Source organism: Canis lupus, chromosome 18 (assembly GCF_011100685.1).
Source record: "Canis lupus familiaris isolate Mischka breed German Shepherd chromosome 18, alternate assembly UU_Cfam_GSD_1.0, whole genome shotgun sequence".
In the NCBI taxonomy this organism is placed as follows: Eukaryota; Metazoa; Chordata; class Mammalia; order Carnivora; family Canidae; genus Canis; species Canis lupus.
Genome location: NC_049239.1, coordinates 49,620,240 through 49,637,834, shown reverse-complemented (window position 1 = coordinate 49,637,834; position 17,595 = coordinate 49,620,240). Strand labels below are relative to the sequence as shown.

General features: G+C 50.8%; 1 protein-coding gene and 1 long non-coding RNA gene across 2 annotated transcripts in view; one reads left to right on the top strand and one right to left on the bottom strand.

Moving 5' to 3' along the window:
• CPT1A (carnitine palmitoyltransferase 1A) overlaps window positions 1–17,595 on the bottom strand; it is a 104,844-nt gene that overhangs the window by 55,830 nt on the left and 31,419 nt on the right.
• Window positions 1,503–2,264, top strand: LOC119877245. The gene is made up of 2 exons (XR_005373571.1): window positions 1,503–1,620; window positions 2,074–2,264. It is a non-coding gene; the product is annotated as an uncharacterized LOC119877245 (long non-coding RNA).

The following is a 17,595-nucleotide window of genomic DNA, read 5'->3' as shown; positions in this document are numbered from 1 at the left end:
CCGGCGGACGCTCGGGGCCGCGCCTGGAGCCCCGCGTCAAGGGCGTGTCCCGACGGCTGCAATGCGGGGGCAGCCGGGGAGGGGGCGGACGGCGCGCCGGGGAGTCCTGAGGCCCCAGCGTCCCTCTAGCTCCCGCCTGGAACCCCAGGACGGCCCCCAGACCCAGTCTACCACCGATGGGGGGAGGGATGCGGCGGGATCGAGAGCGGGTGGACGGCGCCCAGCCAAGTCCAGAAGGCCGAGCATCCGTCCTGCAGCCTCGCCGCCCCTCGGACGGACCCCCACGCCCAAACCATTCCTAAGAGAAGGGTGGGATGAGCGGATGTGGGAGCCGGCGCCCCTCGTGGCCCCGGGCCGGGGGCATCCAGCCAAATCCGGAGACCCGCGCATCCCTCCAGCTCCGGCACCGCACCCGCCGGCGGGCCGACCCTCGGGCGTACCCTCACACCCAATCCACTCCCGGGAGGAGGACGGGGAGAGGAGCGAGCAAAGAAGCCAGTGGCCCTGCTAGTCCCGGGCTTGGCGCATCCTGCCAAGTCCGGGGGCTGAGCATCCCTCTCGCGGCCCGCACCGGACCCGCACCGGGGACTCGCGCGCACACCGGCCCCCGGCGGACGCCCCCCGCCCCCCGCGATCCGATCCGGGGCGGGAGGTGAGGAGTCCCTGCCGCGCTCGCGTTTCGGGCTCCCGGCGAAACCCGCCGTCCGGGTGGAGGGATGCTGGGGGTTCCCCTCCGCGCCGCGGGGGCCCCCCGCCCCCGCCTGGGTCGGGACCCGGGGCAGTCCCCGCGCGCCCCCCCCGAGCCCGCCGCAGCCCGCAGGCCCGCGCGCCGTCCGCGGGCGCAGCCTCGGCCCAGCCTTACCGAGTCAGCGAACGGAGGCGCGGCGGCGGCGGCGGGAGGCGGCGGAGGCGGCGGCGCACTGAGCGCTCAGCGAGCGAGAGCCGGGGGCTGGAGGGCCGCGGGCGAGGCCGAGTGCACCCGACGCCGCACGCCGCCGATTGGCTGGAGCGTGCGGGGCTGCGGTGCGGGCGGGGCTGAGACTCCCCGCGCGGGGCGGGCGGAGGGGGGGGCCGCGGGGGGGGCGGGACCGGGGCGGGGCGGGGCCTCCGCAGCTCCCCCGGGAGCGTGTCGGGTGAGGAAACTGAGGCTGCTGGGGGCACGCGGCCAACGCCTCTGCCAGCCTGGGGCCCGGGGCGAGAATCCTCAGCCCGGAGACTCGGTTTTCATCTGAAAAATGGGCCAACTCCCGTGGGCCAAGCCCGTAAAAGTGCTTAGCAGGGTGCGGGGTTCACGCGAGCCCTCCACAGCCATTGCCGCCTCTAATCCGCAAAGCGCCCCCATAAATAGCCGATCCCGGCCGGGGCTGCAGAAAGGATCACTAACTCGCGCATGACCATATGGCTGAGAAAATGGACCCGACGCTGGAGCCAAGTCTAACTCCAGAGCCGTCGCCCCCAAATCCCCAAATCGGACATTGTCCCCGGAGTGACAGCTCAGGCGAAGCCGGAGGCCGCGTGGCTCGCGGAGCCAACCCGCTGCTGCGAGTTCCCGCGACCCTTCTGAGAAGGCCTCTTCCTCCTCATCTAACCGGGAGAAAAACACCTCCCTCGGGGGCTTTGGTAAGATTTGGCAAATTAATCATTCAGGCGCCTAAAGCAGTGTAGGTGCCAGGAAAGACCTGGCTGGTAGTGGGGACAGAGTGACCCAGAGACCCTTGCGTGGGCGGAACCCCGGGGCCTGGGCCGGCAGCTGCCGCAGGGCGCTCAGGTCAGGGGCGCAGCGGTTCCCCCCGCCCCGCCCCGCCCCGCCCCGCGCCTTCCCTTCCCTCTAGCTGGTGGCCCTGCAGGTAACAGGTTCTCCGTAAAGGCCCCAGGTTTATGAACAGAGACCCGGCTCTCCTAGAGCTCAGTGACTTCTTTGGGCAATGAAAAGGCCATGCTTGCCTCCATCTTTCTGCCTGTATCCTTTGGTGGTTACCACTGGAAGGTTTAGAAGAGAAAATGAAAGTTCTCTCTTGTTCCCGCCCCCGTCACTGCTGCTACTACAGTTAACTGTTGGTGTGCGCTCTCCAGGCTGTTTGAAGTGAAGTCACAGGATCTGTGCTGTTTGTGACACTCTTGTTTTCACTTGGCTCCCCCCTTGGACGACGGTTCCCTGTGGAGATACAGAGATGACCTCCTCTGTCTCGGTGATGAACGCGCCCCACGGCCCTTAGAGCCCCTTTTCACCATTGCGGGTATAAATAAAGCTGCACTGGCTGTGAGTGGGCCTCTCTGAGCTCTGATTTCTCTCTGTAGATCCCTAGTAGTGAAGCAACTGAGTCAAAGGGCAGGCACCTGTGACATTTTGGTGACATTGGTGTCACTTGCAGAGCCGCCCCAAAGAAGCTTACTGGCATCTATCTATTCCTACCCAGGCATGGGAGGGGAGTCCTGTCTCTAGGGACCATCAGTGCTGTCTGTCTCTATCCGCTCTCTTCATGTTTCTCAGTCCTAAAGGAGAGCGTGTAGATAATGCTATTTATTTTAATTTGCATTTCTCTGAAGTTAGAAGTTAGAGATTTCCCGCCACTGCCGGCTCCCATCTTGCCCACCAGGGATCCCAGGCTGCGACACCCCCCCACCCCTCCCCTCCAGATTTCGCAGCCTGCCAAAGCAGGTGGGCTGGGCCAGGGCACACCTGCAGAGACCTGCATCCTCTACTCCACAATCATGGCAAGTAGGCTTTCCAGGCTTGTCTCAAATGCTCTTCCCTCTCCTTTCCCTGGAACACAACAGCTGGCGGTCTGCAGGTCCCAGCCCAAGGTCACTTTCTTCCTCACTTAAGTCCCATGGTGCTCCCCTCTGGGATCAGCCCTGCGCTGTGTATGTTTCCCAGGGCTCTGTGGCCTTGACCTTACACACCTCCCTGCGCACGGTCCCCGTGTCACCTTGCAGGCCGGGTGAGGCAGGGGCAAAGGCAGGACTGCCGTCCATGGGGCCACCAAGGTCGCTACAGTCACCTGTGCCCCAGTGACTGGGCTCTTGGGCCACGGTAAGGAAGCCCACGCCTGCCAGCAGTTCCAGCCAGAGCATGGAGGCCTCATTCTCCTCCTGTGCTCTGCTCCCCGAGACTGCAGCTCCCCAGGGCCGCTTAGCAAGCCACTATTAATAAAAAGCCCAGGAACTAGGCCTCTGGGGAAGCTCCGGGCCTTTGAATCCTGTGTTCTCTTTCGGCCAAAAATATCCCAGAGTCGGCCTCAGAAACTAGAGTAATCTTTCTCAAGGTCCGTTTCTGTTTTTGTTCTTTTTTCAATTCTTCCCCAGTTTGAATGGAACATACTATAGCAGCTGCCTATTGTGGCTATACAGAAACCTTTTTTTTAAAAAATGCATGTACTGTCTTTATTATCACTAAGAAACCCCCCCTTTTTTTACTCTGAAAATATCTTTTTTTTTTTTCAGGTTTCTTTATTTATTCATGAGAGACACAGAGAGAGAGACAGAGACAGAAACACAGGCAGAGGGAGAAGCAGGCTCCATGCAGGGAGCCCGACGTGGGACTCGATCCCGGGTCTCCAGGATCACACCCTGGACTGAAGGCGGCACTAAACAGCTGAGCCCCCCGGGCTGCCCGAAAAATATCTTTTTATGAAAAAATTCAAGCATATAAAAGTTAATGAAATCAATAAACTCCTGGATAACCAAGCAAAACAGTTTCAACAATTATCAAGTGAGGGCCAAGCTTGTTTTGTCTACCCCTGCCACTGCCTCTGGATTTCTTTAAAGCAAATCCAGAAATCCTACTGTTCTGTCTACCTGTTCTTGAGTACAGATTTCTAAAAGACAAAAGTTCTTTTTTTAAAAACATATTCCCCTGTGGGACACCTGGATGGCTCAGTGGTTGGGCGCCACCCTTCGGTTCAGGTCATGATCCCAGGATCCAGGATCCAGTCCCACATCGGGCTCCCTGCAGGGAGCCTGCTTCTCCCTCTGCCTGTGTCCTCTGCCTCTATGTCTCTCATGAATAAATAAATAAATTTTAAAAAATAATAATAATAAATAAAAACACATCCCCCTAACACACACACACACACACACACACATACACACACCAACATACCAAGAATACCATTGGCCAACCTAAAATAGCACAACAATTGTAATACAAAACTTGTAAGGCCTGGGGCAGCGGTGGGTGGCTCAGCGGTTTAGCTCCGCCTTCAGCCCAGGGCCTGATCCTGGAGACCTGGGATCAAGTCCCATGTCAGGCTCCCTGCATGGAGCCTGCTTCTCCCTCTGCCTGTGTCTCTGCCTATCTCTGTGTGTCTCTCATGAATGATAAATAAAATCTTAAAAAAAAAAAAAGCTTGTAGGCCCTCTTGGGCTGCCAAGAGCACGGCTGAGTCCCACTCTCCTGCCAGCCTTATTCATTGCTGGCAGCTCCCAACAGGTTCTGATACCAAAACATGTGGGATTTTCTAGAATTTAGCTCTCACTTCCCATAGGAAACAATTTTGTAATCCGGAGTTCTGTGCTTCTCTCTCCTCTCCAGTGCTTTGAAACCCTCTGAACTTGAACCTTGAGCTGCTGTCAGTAGTGGGCAAATAATAGCAGTCCCACGTCAAGTGGCAATAATATTTGCTCAGCCAGCATCGCTGGGAGTTTGGTAAGGACAAAATGAGGTAAAGCATGCAGGTGCAAGCAAACTGTTTCAGACACAGCTCGACCATGTGCTAGTGACAGGAACTCCTAGTAACAACCAAAGGGTATTCTTATTTGAATAGGCTTGCCCTATGACCCAGTCAGTAATCCTGCTCCTGAGTATCACTGAAGAGAATAAGAGCACATGTCTGTGCAAAGACGTCTGGTACAAGAATGTTTGCAGAAATTTCACTTAGGGGTGCCTGGATGGCTCAAGCGGTTGGGCATCTGTCTTCAGCTCAGGTCACGATCTCGGGTCCCTGGGATCAAGTCCCACCCTTGGGACTTGGTGACTCTCTTGCTCAGTGGGGCGTCAGCTTCTCCCTCTCCCTCTGTGCTCGTTCTCTCTCTCTCTCTCAAGTAAATAAATAAATCTTAAAAAAAAAAAAAAAGAAGTTTCACTCAATGGACAAAAATCCAGAAACAACCCATGGGGCCATCAACATAGAATGGATAAATATATTGTGATTTCTCCATATAGTAAAGCAATAAGGAGCAACAAAAAAATGATTAAAGGACACCTGAATGGTTCCAGTGGCTGAGCATCTGGCCTTCAGCTCAGGGCATCTGGGATCCGGGATCAAATCCCACATCGGGCTCCCTACAGGGAACCTGCTTCTCCCTCTGCCTGTGTCTCTGCCTCTCTCTGTGTCTCTCATAAATAAATAAAATCTTAAAAAAAAAAAAAAAAAAAAGAATAGAGTGCTAACACACAAGTGGATGGATCCTACAGATCTTATATCATATAAAAGAAAACCAAACAAACACACAAAATATTTATATGTATATGATTTATTTGTTGTTTATTTATTTGGTAGAAAGAGAGAGCACAAGTATGGGGACGGTGGAGGGAGAAGCAGGCTCCACTAAGCAGGGAGTCCGGCATGGGACTCAATCCCAGGACCCTGAGATCATTACCTGAGCTGAAGGCAGACACCCAACTGACTGAGCCACCCAGCTGCCCTTGCTGTATGATTTCTATAACAAATGTGCATAATAATTGCAGTGATGGGTGACTGAGAAACAGAGTAAGGAGGCCACGGGCGGGCTCAGTGGAGTAATATGAAAATGCAGGGCTCTATATCCCTCAGATTATGCACTTACTGTTCTTGCTACCTGCATGGTAGGCCTCAATTTCAAAAATTAAAAATTAAGGGGCACCAGGGTGGCTCTGTCAGTGAAGCGTCTGCCTTGGGCTCAGGTCATGATCTCCGGGGTCCTGGGATCAAGCCCCTCATCAGCCTCCCTCCTCCTACTAGGAGCCTGCTTCTACCTCTCCATCTGCCTGCTGCTCCCCCTGCTTGTGCTCTCTCTCTGTGTCAAATAAATAAATAAAATCTTTAAAAAAATAATAAAAGCTTTTGTTTATAAACAATAAAATGTAGTCAATGAATAACTTATTTCCTGGTTTAGTCATCAGAAATGCAGATATGATTGTCAGCCAGAGCTTGCGATCAGCATGAGGCACATCCACTCTTTCAACAGATGTTTATTCCAAAGTCCAGACTGCCAAGACCCGATGCATTACTTGCCAGCCATGGATAAAAAAGTTGGGCTTCTTGAACTGTAGAGTTTATTTTAAATAAATCTGGGAACTCTTTATGGAAAATGTCAGAAGAGTTCAAGGGCCACCATTCGGACTTCAGATCCCGGTCATGTCCGAGGTCTGCGCAAACTAGCCCAGCCTGCCTGGAGAGTGTGCACTGGGGCCTGGACCCTGAGCTTGTAGTGGGACCAGAGCAGCGTGCTGGTCACAAAGCTGGTGACAGCTCAGTGGGTACTCCTGGAAGTTGACAGCTTGACTGTCCCTAGCTGGAACTGCACCAGCCTGGACACTGGGACCCTCAAATATAGGGAAGAGGTGACTGACCCCCCTGCCCCACAGCGCCTGCAAGTAGGTGCCTAGAAATCCAAGTGAGAGCATTAGCAGAAGACTTCTGTGTCAAGAAGGAAATTCCCCCCGCTTTGGAGGGAGAAGAAGATGGGCAGCTAGCGCCTTGGGTCAGTGGCTTTTATGCTGGGAGGGTCACTAGTGAGAATCTACTGGCAGCTACAACCTTTTCCCCAGAAAAAATGCACGCATGTAAACCATGGTAAATAATTTAATTCTTGAACCTCCCAAAGCCATTTACAAACTCCTGACTCACACAGGTTAAGAAAATAATCTGAAATGTGGCAACAAGGCAAAAGGGTATTTGAATATTATTTCATGGGCTTGTTGTCTAACTGGCCCATCCAAGGATTTGCTTCTTCTCTGGGGAAACGTATCTCGACCAGGCCACAGACTCTATGAAGATTCTATGTGTTAACCAGTAGATTTTTTGTCCAACAGAAATCCTTTGCATTAGATGCGAAGGAAAAAAAAAAGTTAGAAAAAAAACAGTATTCCAGGGCACCTGGGTGGCTCAGTCGGTGAAGTGTCTGACCCTTCGGCTCAGGTCATGATCTGGGGTCCTGGATCAGAGCTCCGTGTCAGGGCTCCCTGCTCGCTGGGAAGCCTGCTTCTCCCCTCTCCCTCTGCTGCTCCCCCTGCTTGTGCCTGCCCCTGTCAGATAAACAAAATTTTAGAAAAAGGAAGAAAGGAAGAGAGGGAGGGAGGGAGGGAGGGAGGGAAGGGGGAGGGAAGGGAAGGGAAGGGAAGGGAAGGGAAGGGAAGGGAAGGGAAGGGAAAGGGAAGGGAAGGGAAGGAAAGGGAAGGAAGGAAAGGAAAGAAAAGAAAAGAAAAGAAAAGAAAGAAAAAAAGAAAAGAAGAAAAGAGACTCAAAGGTATGCTTTCATTGCCCTGATAGGATGTTAAGGAGTTTTGTACCTACTTAGGATAAACTTCAGATTTTTTTTCCACCTTCCTGTGTAGGGAAAACGCAGCTCTTCCTGCCCTGTGTCTGTTTGCTCTGTGAACTCATCTACTCACCATCATAGCACTTCACTTCTGATACTTCTAGTCACCAAACACGGGGAGGTTTTTCCCACAGCAATAGGCTATTCTCAGACACCTGCAGGGTGTCTAGGAATTCAACTCCATTCTGACATGGTCTACCCAGATAGCGTCAGATCCCACAGGCTAAGGGCTTGATCCTCACCAAAGGCTCCCCTGTGCCCACCACTTCAGATAGCAGGTTGTTATGTGTGCTCTGGCCAACCCTCTACAGGGGTTCCAAAGACCCCTCCTGGAGTCCAAGGAATTTGCTGGAGTGGCTCACAGAACTCAGGGACACACTTACTTAGACTTGCTGGTTATTAGAGGATATGACAAAAGATGCTGATGAACAGCCCAGTGGAGGCACATAGGGCAAGTCTGGAGCTTCTGTCTCCATGGCTTTGGCATGCATCACTCTCCAAGCGTGGGTACATTCACCAGCCTGTGCTATTGGGGTGTCTTGGAGGCTCCCTCATGTAGGCATGAGGGATTGCTAACTCCATTTCCAGCCCCTCTCTGTTTTTCTGAAGAATGGGGCTAGGGGGCAGCCAAGAATTTCAAGCTTCTCATACTGACTTGGTCTTTTTGCTGACCAGCCCCCAGCCCGGGGTCCCCCCAGAGTCGCCTGGACAGATGGTGCCAGCGCTCTTATTGCTTAGGAGTTTGCAAGGATTTCAGGAGCTCTGTGGGGCAGGGGCTGGAGTGGGTGGGGGGGTGGGCAGAGCCCCTATGCATACTTTCTGTTAACTCACAGAGTCGAAATAGTTCCCTAGCCATCATGTTCCAGCTTTCTCCTCTGTCAGAACTTCTGGACTCAGCCTCTAGAATCCTCCTCCTCCCACCATCCTGTTGGGTCCTTCACTGATAAATTTATTTATTTATTTTTTTCTTTCCTTCACTGATAAATTTAAATCTTTGACATTTGCTCACTTTGTATTTGAGAGTCCTGTTTTTGACTTACTGAAAATCCTATCCGACACACATTACTGTGCATGAGAGCCGGATGCCTTTCCGAGAGCTGACACTTGGTACAAAGCGTCTCAGAGAATGAAGGATGAGAGAGGAGGGCCTTCAAACATTCCTAGGACTCTGGGGTCTCTTGTTATAAATGGGCTCACTTCTCAGGCCACCCAGGGTCAAACTTCTTAGAGGCAGAGACATTGAGATAGCAGCTTGGACCTCTTTTTTTGCCCATAGCATCCTCCTGCGTTTCTGCAGCAATGCAACACTAGGGGAGACCTTGCTGGGAAAGAGTTGGGGGCACCCACACCCACGAGCCCCCTGGAGCAGCACAGGGCAGCTGGTAAACCGTGGGACCATTTGTACAGGACCTCCAGCTTGTACTGCACCTTCCTACTCATACATGGTGTTATCCTCACATTTCCAATGTATTCCATATTTTCTTTTCCTTTAAAAAAGACCTAGGATGACTGCAAATATCAAGGCCTGAGAAAAGCACTGGCTCTGCCGAGTCCAATGACACGTTCCTTTGGTCCTTATCCCAAGCAGGAAACACTTGAAGATTCTAGGTTTAAGCCAGAGCAAGCATATCTGCTTTCCATGCTCCACAAACCGTCTGGGCCTCAGGTCACTGCCCTGCCCCAATTTCTGCCCCCCAGGCCTGTCCCCTCCTGTCCCTAGCAGGCCCTCTTCATTTATAAAAGGAGGGTCGGGCAGCCTGGGTGGCTCAGTGGTTTAGCGCAGCCTTCGGCCCAGGGCCTGATCCTGGAATCTCGGGATCAAGTCCCACATCGGGCTCCCTGCATGGAGCCTGCTTCTCCCTCTGCCTGTGTCTCTGCCTCTCTCTCTCTCTCTTTGTGTGTGTGTGTCTCCTGAATAAATAAATAAAATCTTTAAAAAATAAAAAAATAAAAGGAGGGTCAAATACACCAACTCATCTCGGAGGGGTGGGAGAACTTTTAAGAATCTATTGAGCACCTGCTGTATGCCAGGCAACAAGCTAACCGGGAGTGACTGCAGAATGTGAGATCCTCAGGGGCCCCTTCATCCTGCATCTTGTCCTTCACCTCCAGCACGAGTCCTCCCGAAGCTCATTAGTGACTGTGGTGACCCACAAGCTCCCTGGACCAGCAGAGGCCACTTGGCAAACCACAGTTGCCTCCTTCTCTAGATCCCATCCTGTTGGAAGCCTGTGCTACATTTCACTATTGCCTCATCTTCCTCTCCCGGGAGCCTTCTCCTCCTGTAACCTGTGAGTCACTCTGGTCCCAGGTTTTCCTCCTCCGCTGGGACCTGTTCTCAGATGCCTTCTCTGGCTCACCTCCATCTGCCTTTCAACCTAGATATGGCTCCAAGCCTCTTGCTTTGGCCCTGCCTCCGTCACCAGCTTTGCTCCCCTGTGAGCCCCCACCCGGCCACACTACACCCCATTCTGATCCTCCCAAATCCTCACCAGAGGGGCCCTCCCCAGGTGAAATGATAGGGCTGAGCTACCCACCAGGAAGAAAGGCAAGTTTCAGGGGCCAGTGGAGCAGGGACACAGAGAAAATAGGTGTGTGTGTGTGTGTGTGTGTGTGTGTGTGTGTTATATTTCTTATGTCCAAGAAAGCAGCAAATAACCACCAAGGGGAAAATTAAAACTCTGAAGGATTTTCTTATACTCATTTTAGTATGTATCTTTTAAATTACATATGAGGAAGTCACCCTAATCCTTTTAGCAAGGAGGGCTTTCAAAAGATCTGAATCTAGGGGCTCCTGGGTAGCTCAATTGGTTAAGTGGGCAACTCTTGATTTTAGCCCAGGTAATGATCTCAGGGTCCTGGGATCAGGTTCCACATCAGGCTCTGTGCTGGGGGTGGAGTCTGCTTAAGATTTTCTCTCTCTCTCTCCCTCTGGCTCTCACTCCTCTTCTGCTTGTGCATGTGGTCTCTCTCTCTCTCTCACTCTCTCTCTCTCTCAAAAAAAATCTGAATCCAGCCCTGATCTGAACCATATTCATTCATTCTTCATTCATTCATTCATTCATTCATTCATTCATTCATCAGACAAATATGTACTGAGCACCTCCAATGTGCCAGGATTGTTCTAGATACTGGAACTCTGCAGTAATAGAGCCTTTAAACCAAGCCCTGTCCTCAGGAGCCCTCATTCTGGTGGGAGAAGCAGACAAGCAGCAAATTCACTCTTTTGTGTGAAAAGAAAGGGCAAAGGAGAAAAAACAAGGAGGGGGACCCAGGGTGCATGACCTAGCATGGGGTAGGTAAGGCTAGCTTATATTTTCAATGGAGCATAAGTTCCTAAAGGTAGAAACCTTTGTAACCCCACCTAACTCATCTTGGGTCTCAGAAATGTTAGCTGAATGATTGATAGGTGAGTAGATGGGTGGATGGATGGGTAAATGGGTGGATAGATGGGTGGGTAGATGGGTATGAGCTCCCGCATGCCCTTCCCAGTGGGCCCTTCTTTCCATGTCCTCAACCCATCACAAATTCTTCCTCAAGAATCTTTAAACTTTCATTCCTGTCTGTCCTTCTTCGTGGTGTGCCTAAGGTCACCTTCTGAGTCACAACAACTTTGATGCACCCTGTGGCCTCAGGCAGACCTAGATGCATAATTTGTCAGGTCCAAGGCAAAATGAACATGCAGAGATTCTTGTTTGAAAATGATTAAGCATTTGAGGACGGGGATCCCTGGGTGGCGCAGCGGTTTGGCGCCTGCCTTTGGCCCAGGGCGCGATCCTGGAGACCCGGGATCGAATCCCACGTCGGGCTCCCGGTGCATGGAGCCTGCTTCTCCCTCTGCCTGTGTCTCTGTGCCTCTCTCTCTCTCTGTGACTATCATAAATAAATAAAAATTTAAAAAAAAAGAAAAAAAAAAAAAGCATTTGAGGACGGTGACAGCTGAGCATTAAACCAACCACAGGGCCACTCTGATTGCTGGCTCTTGTAACAGCATGGGTGGCACACCCATGAAACTGGGCCTGCTTTGAAGGCCTTCCTAAATCTGTACTTAAGGAGCCACCCAGGCTGTGCTTACAAGCCTCAATGAAGGGGCGCCTGGGAGGCTCAGGCAGCTGTCTGCCTTCAGCTCAGATCATGATCCCGGGGTCCTGGGCTGGTCCTGCAATCAAGACCTGCACCAGGCTCCTTGCTCAGTGGTGAACCTGTGTCTCCCTCTCTGTCTGCCTGTCGCCCCCGCTGCTGGTGCTCTCTCTTGGGCTCTAAATAAATAAATAAATAAATCTTTATTATTTTTTAAAAAGATTTTATTTATTTATTCATGAGAGACGGGGGGCGGGGTGCAGAAATACAGGCAGAGGGAGAAGCAGGCTCCATGCAGGGAGCCTGATGTGGGACCCGATCCCGGGACTCCAGCCAGGATCATGCCCTGGGCCAAAGGCAGGCACTAAACTGCTGAGCCACCCAGGGATCCCTAAATAAAATATTTAAAAAACAAAAAAACAGGGGATCCCTCGGTGGCTCAGTGGTTTGGCGCCTGCCTTCGACCCAGGGCGTGATCCTGGAGTCGTGGGATCGAGTCCCACGTTGGGCTCCTTGCATGGAGCCTGCTTCTCCCTCTGCCTGTGTCTCCGCCTCTCTCTCTATGTGTCTATCATGAATAAATAAATAAATCTTTAAAAAAAGCAAAACAAAAAAAACAAGCCTCGATGAATTCTGTGCTCCTTCCCTCAAGACTTCACTCCACTTCCAGCCTGGGCATCTGTTCCTACTGTTCCCTGCTCAGGGTGCCTTCCCCACTCACCGCTTGTCTTTGTGCACAGCCATGAGCTAGACGTTAGGAAGGGAGATGCGGTAAATCAAACCTAGTCCTGACTCCAGAGAAAATGCTCACAGGGCACCTGAGTTCTGGCTTAGCTGCAGCCCTGCCCACTGCGTGGCCCAGAGCTGGTACACTTTCCTCTGTTGCAAAACGGGCAGCAGCCAGGCCAATGCTGCATCCACCTGGGGTTCTGCTCATAACCCTCCCCCATTTAAAAAAATCTACGCTATAAGGCCACCTGGGTGGCTCAGATGGTTAAGCATCCGACTCTTGATTTTGGCTCAGGGTGTGATCTCAGGGTGCTGAGATCGAGCCCCAAGTCAGGCTCCATGTAGAGTGCGGAGGAGACTGCTTAGGACTCTCTCTCTCTTTCCCTCTGCCCCTCCCTGCCCCCTGCGAGTGCTCCCCCCCAAAAGAAACCTAAGATATGACTCACGTGCTATAACATTCATCCTTTTAAAGTATACAATTCAGTGGTTTTTAATATATACAAGAGGTTGCGCAACCACCACCATGATGCAATTCCAGAACATTTCCCACAAATCCCCTCCTAAAAGAAACCCCATTCCCAGTAGCAGTGCTCCTCTCATACCTGCTGCCTCCTGGCAAGCACTACTTTACTTTCTACCTCTACAGCTTTGCCTACTCTGGATGTTTCATATGAATGAAATCCAGCACTATGTGATCTTGGTGTCAGGCTCCTTTCGTGTTTTCATGGTTCATCTTTGTCTTTGCAGGTATCAGGACTTCTTTCCCTTTTGTGGCTGGATATTCCATTGTGTGTCAAAGGGACATTTTGGCGGATGCCTAGAGCACCCACACATCAGCTTCCAATGCCTGGAGGTTGCAGGAGCCCAGCTCCCACTCTGAACTTGACCCTGAAATACAGCCCGGTCTTCTTTTCCTTTATGGAAAAATTTCACTTCTCCTTCAAAGTCAGATACCACCTGCTCCAAGATTTCCCTCCCCAGATTTCTCCCAGAGACTGATGAACCCCTTCTTCCGGGTCTTCCAATAGGTCTGGGATGCAGGACACTCCACCTTCCCTAAGGTCCGCGACCCTGATCCGGAACAGCCCCCGGGTCCCCTGCCGGGCGGGCCAACCCGCCAAGACTGGTGTGGAATGGGAAAGAGGGAAATTGCCTGGACGCTCATTGGCTGCCAGACGAGCGATTTCCTTGCGATCACTCGCTTTGGACGGCAGGGGAGGGGGAAGTTCGGCGGGGGGCGGGACGCGGAAACGACGGCGGCGGAGGGGGACCCACCGACGCAGCAGCCCGCCTGGGTGCCGGGGGTCCTGGGGGCAGGGGAGGGCGCCCACGCCCCCCACCCATCCCCCCGGGGCCCACCCACAGCTCCATTTGCGTCCCAGGGTCGCGCTGGGCAGCTGGTTAGCGCTTCGAGTGTGTGGGTGGGGGGAGGGGGGGGGAGGGGAGGGGGGAGGGGGAGGGGGGCGGCGCGGCCCGGGGAGCGAGGGCCCGAGCTCGGGTCCCCGCCCGGGGGCGGCGCGGCTGGCGGCGCAGGGTCGGGGTGGGCGCCGCGCATCGCTGCTCTGGTCCGTCCTCATCACGTTTTCGAATCACACAGTAAAGTGCGTTCGTCGTGGAAGCGCAGGAAACACTGAACCGTCAAATGAAAATAAAAAGCTTTACAAGGTTGCCTGGAATCTCAGGGCCTAACGCTGGGGGGTATTTCCTTTCTGGTGGGTCTTTTCTTCCTCCCTCTCTTCCTTCCTTCCTACCTTCCTTCGTTTCTCTCTTTCTTTCTTTTTTAAGAACTTATTAGTTATTTTAGCGAGAGGGAGTATGGGTGGGGGGAGTGCAGAGAGGGCACCTCCCGGCGGCTCACAGGGAGCCCCGAGGGGAAGCAGGGCTCCTCCCAGGACAGCGAGGAACTGAGGGGAAGCCTAGAGTCTGATGCTTAACCTGCTTAAGGGATGAGCCACCCAGGCGCCCCTCCTTTCTGTCCTTTGTGCTGCTTTCTATAGATCTTAAGACCCTCCTTTCCTGCTTTTCACAAAATGAAAGTCGTAGAGTAGGGCCTATGAAGTGCTCATCTTCTCTTTTAATTTAACATTATTCATTTTCCCCAACGGATGGATTCTCTTGGGGATAAATGGAAGCTGCCTGGAAGCCCCTTCGTCCCCTCCCTTCCCACCTCCATCCAACTCCCCTCTCTAGAAGTAACCAACATCCTTAGTGTTGGAAGATCTTCTTCCAGACTTTTTGCACTTCTTACATCATCACCTTATGTATATCTAGAAATACACAGTTTTATTTTAGAGCTCTCTTTTAGTGACACCAAACTAAGTTGTGTATACGGTTCTGGAACTTGCTTCCTACCCTCCCCCTTCACAGTACATTTTGGAAATCAGTTGGTCTGGACCTACGTCCTTCACTGCTTTATGATATTATACAATTTGAATGCACCTTTATCTATTTCAAGCATTCTCTGTTGTTTCTTGTGTATTTTTTTAAAGATTTTATTTATTTATTCATGAGAGACACAGAGAGAGAGAGAGAGGAAGAGACATAAGCAGGGAGAAGCAGGCTCCTTGTGGGAACTCCGATGCAGGACTCGGTCCCAGAACCCCAGGATCACGCTGAGTCAAAACAGACAATCAACTGCTGAGCCACGCAGGCGTCCCTGTTGTTTCTCGCTTTTACTTGGTTTCCAATCTCACTCTCTTCAACCATTCATCCCAAATGCGTTTCTTAAGCACCTGCTGTGTGCCTCACCTTTCTCAGGCTGGGGACATACAACAGATGAACAAAATAGAACAAAATAATGCCACCCTCTTGGGGCACTGTCTAGAAGCACTGCATGTGGGTGAGGAGGGGATATTTTATTTTATTTTTTTATTTTATTTTATTTTTTAAATTTTTTTTTTAATTTATTTATTTACGATAGTCACACTCAGAGAGAGAGAGAGAGAGGCAAAGACACAGCAGAGAGAGAAGCAGGCTCCATGCACCTGGAGCCTGACGTGGGATTCGATCCCGGGTCTCCAGGATCGCGGCCTGAGCCAAAGGCAGGCGCCAAACCGCTGCGCCACCCCAGGGATCCCGATATTTTATTTTTTTGAGTGGGAAATATGCTCTGATCACTAATGTGGTTTGAATATCAAATCAATATTTTTAAAAAGATCTAGGGAAAGTGGTATCTGCCCCATCTGACACACAGGTAATCAGTCTTAGGTTTCTTGTATTATCCTTCCAATTTTCCTTATAAAAATACAAGGGGGAAAAAAACAAGCAAAATGAGTCATGTATGCTACTTATCATCAGGGAAATGCGAATCAAAACTACAATGAGGGGGATCCCTGGGTGGCGCAGCGGTTTGGCGCCTGCCTTTGGCCCAAGGCGCGATCCTGGAGACCCGGATCGAATCCCACGTCGGGCTCCCTGTGCATGGAGCCTGCTTCTCCCTCGGCCTCTGTCTCTGCTCTCTGCTCTCTCTCTCTCTCTGCCTCTCTCTCTCTCTCTCTGTATGACTATCATAAATAAAAAAAAAAAAAAAAAAAAACAACAAACAAAAAAAAAAAACTACAATGATATATTGCCTCACACCTGTCAGAATGGCTAAAATCAACAACACAAGAACAACAGGTGTTGGCAAGGATACAGATACAAGGATACAGTGTTGTACACTGTTGGTGGGAGTGCAAACTGGTACAGCCACTCTGGAAAACAGAATGGAGTTTCCTCAAAAAGTTAAAAATAAAACTATAATTTAGCAATGGCAGTACTGGGTATTTACCCAAAGGGTACAAAAATACAGAATTCAAAGGGGTACATGCACCCCAGTATTTATAACACATTGTCTATAATAGCCAAATTATGGCAACAGCCCAAGTGCCCCTTGACTGATGAATGGATAAAGAAGATATGGTGAATATAGACAATAAAGTATTATCAGCCATCAAAAAAGAATGAGATCTTGCCATTTGCAATGATGTGGCTAGAACTAGAGGGTGTTATGCTAAGCAAAATCAGTCAGAGGGTGACAAATACTATATGATTTCATTCCTATGTGGAATTTGAGAAACAAAACAATGAGCAAAGGGGAAAAGAGACAGAGAGGCAAACCAAGAAACAGACTCTGAACTGTAGAGAACACACTGATTACACTGGTTACAGAGGGGAGGTAGGTGGTGGGGGGGGTGGGGAAATAGTGATGGGGATGAAGGAGGGTACTTCTGATGAGCACCAGGTGATGTATGGATGTGGTGAATCACTATACTGTATACATGAAATTAATATTACAATGTATGTTTACTCCTAGAGTTTTAAATTAAAACTTTAAAAAATCATGAACAGCAACCAAAAATGAGAGTGTATATATATATATTCCCTTCTTTCTCGTGTAAAAGGAACTTGCTATGGTTTACTATAGCCCTCTCCTTTTAAAAGATGTGTTGGGGGCAGCCCCGGGTGGCTCAGTGGTTTAGTGCTGCCTTCAGCCCAGGGTGTGATCCTGGAGAACCAGGGATCCAGTCCCGCATTGGGCTCCCTGCATGGAGACTGCTCTTCTCCCTCTGTCTGTGTCTCTGCCTCTGTGTGTGTGTGTGTGTGTGTCTCATGAATAAATAAATAAAATCTTAAAAAAATCTTTTAAAAAGATTTTTAAAAAAAGATGTCTTGGTGTTATTTTCCTGTAATTGCATAGAGAGGGAGTATGGTGGGGGGGTCATTTAACTTTTATATATTGTTTGAAGGTACGCAGTGTTCCATCGTATAGTTTATTTTACCATGATTTATTTGTGTCCTGTGACATTTTGCATTTCCTGTCTTTTGCTTTATAAACTGCAATGAAGTTGCTGCAATGGTTAACTGCACAAAAGTCAGTTCTTCCACCTGCAAGTTTTACTGTAGGTTAATTTACTTAATCCACTGAATCAAATGTTAATCTCCTCTAGAAGCAGACTCATATGCACACCCAGAATCATGTGGGACCAGATATCGTCTCCCCCCCCCCCCCCCCCCCCCCCCCCCCCCCGACCTTGGCCTAGTCAGGTTAACAATAAATTAATCCTTACACCCTCCTTGGAGTTGTCTTGGTTTGCCCTCCCCCCTGCTTGGGATGAGTTCTCCAGTCCCAGAAGTGAAAATACTGTCTTAGTGCATTTAATTTGTATTTTTTTTTCATTATGAGTAAGGCTGAGAATCTTTTTGCAAACTTGGGGAATATTTGTATTTCTCCTCAGTGTACTGCTCATACATTTTGCCTATTTTTCTACTAGGTTGTTGGCCTTT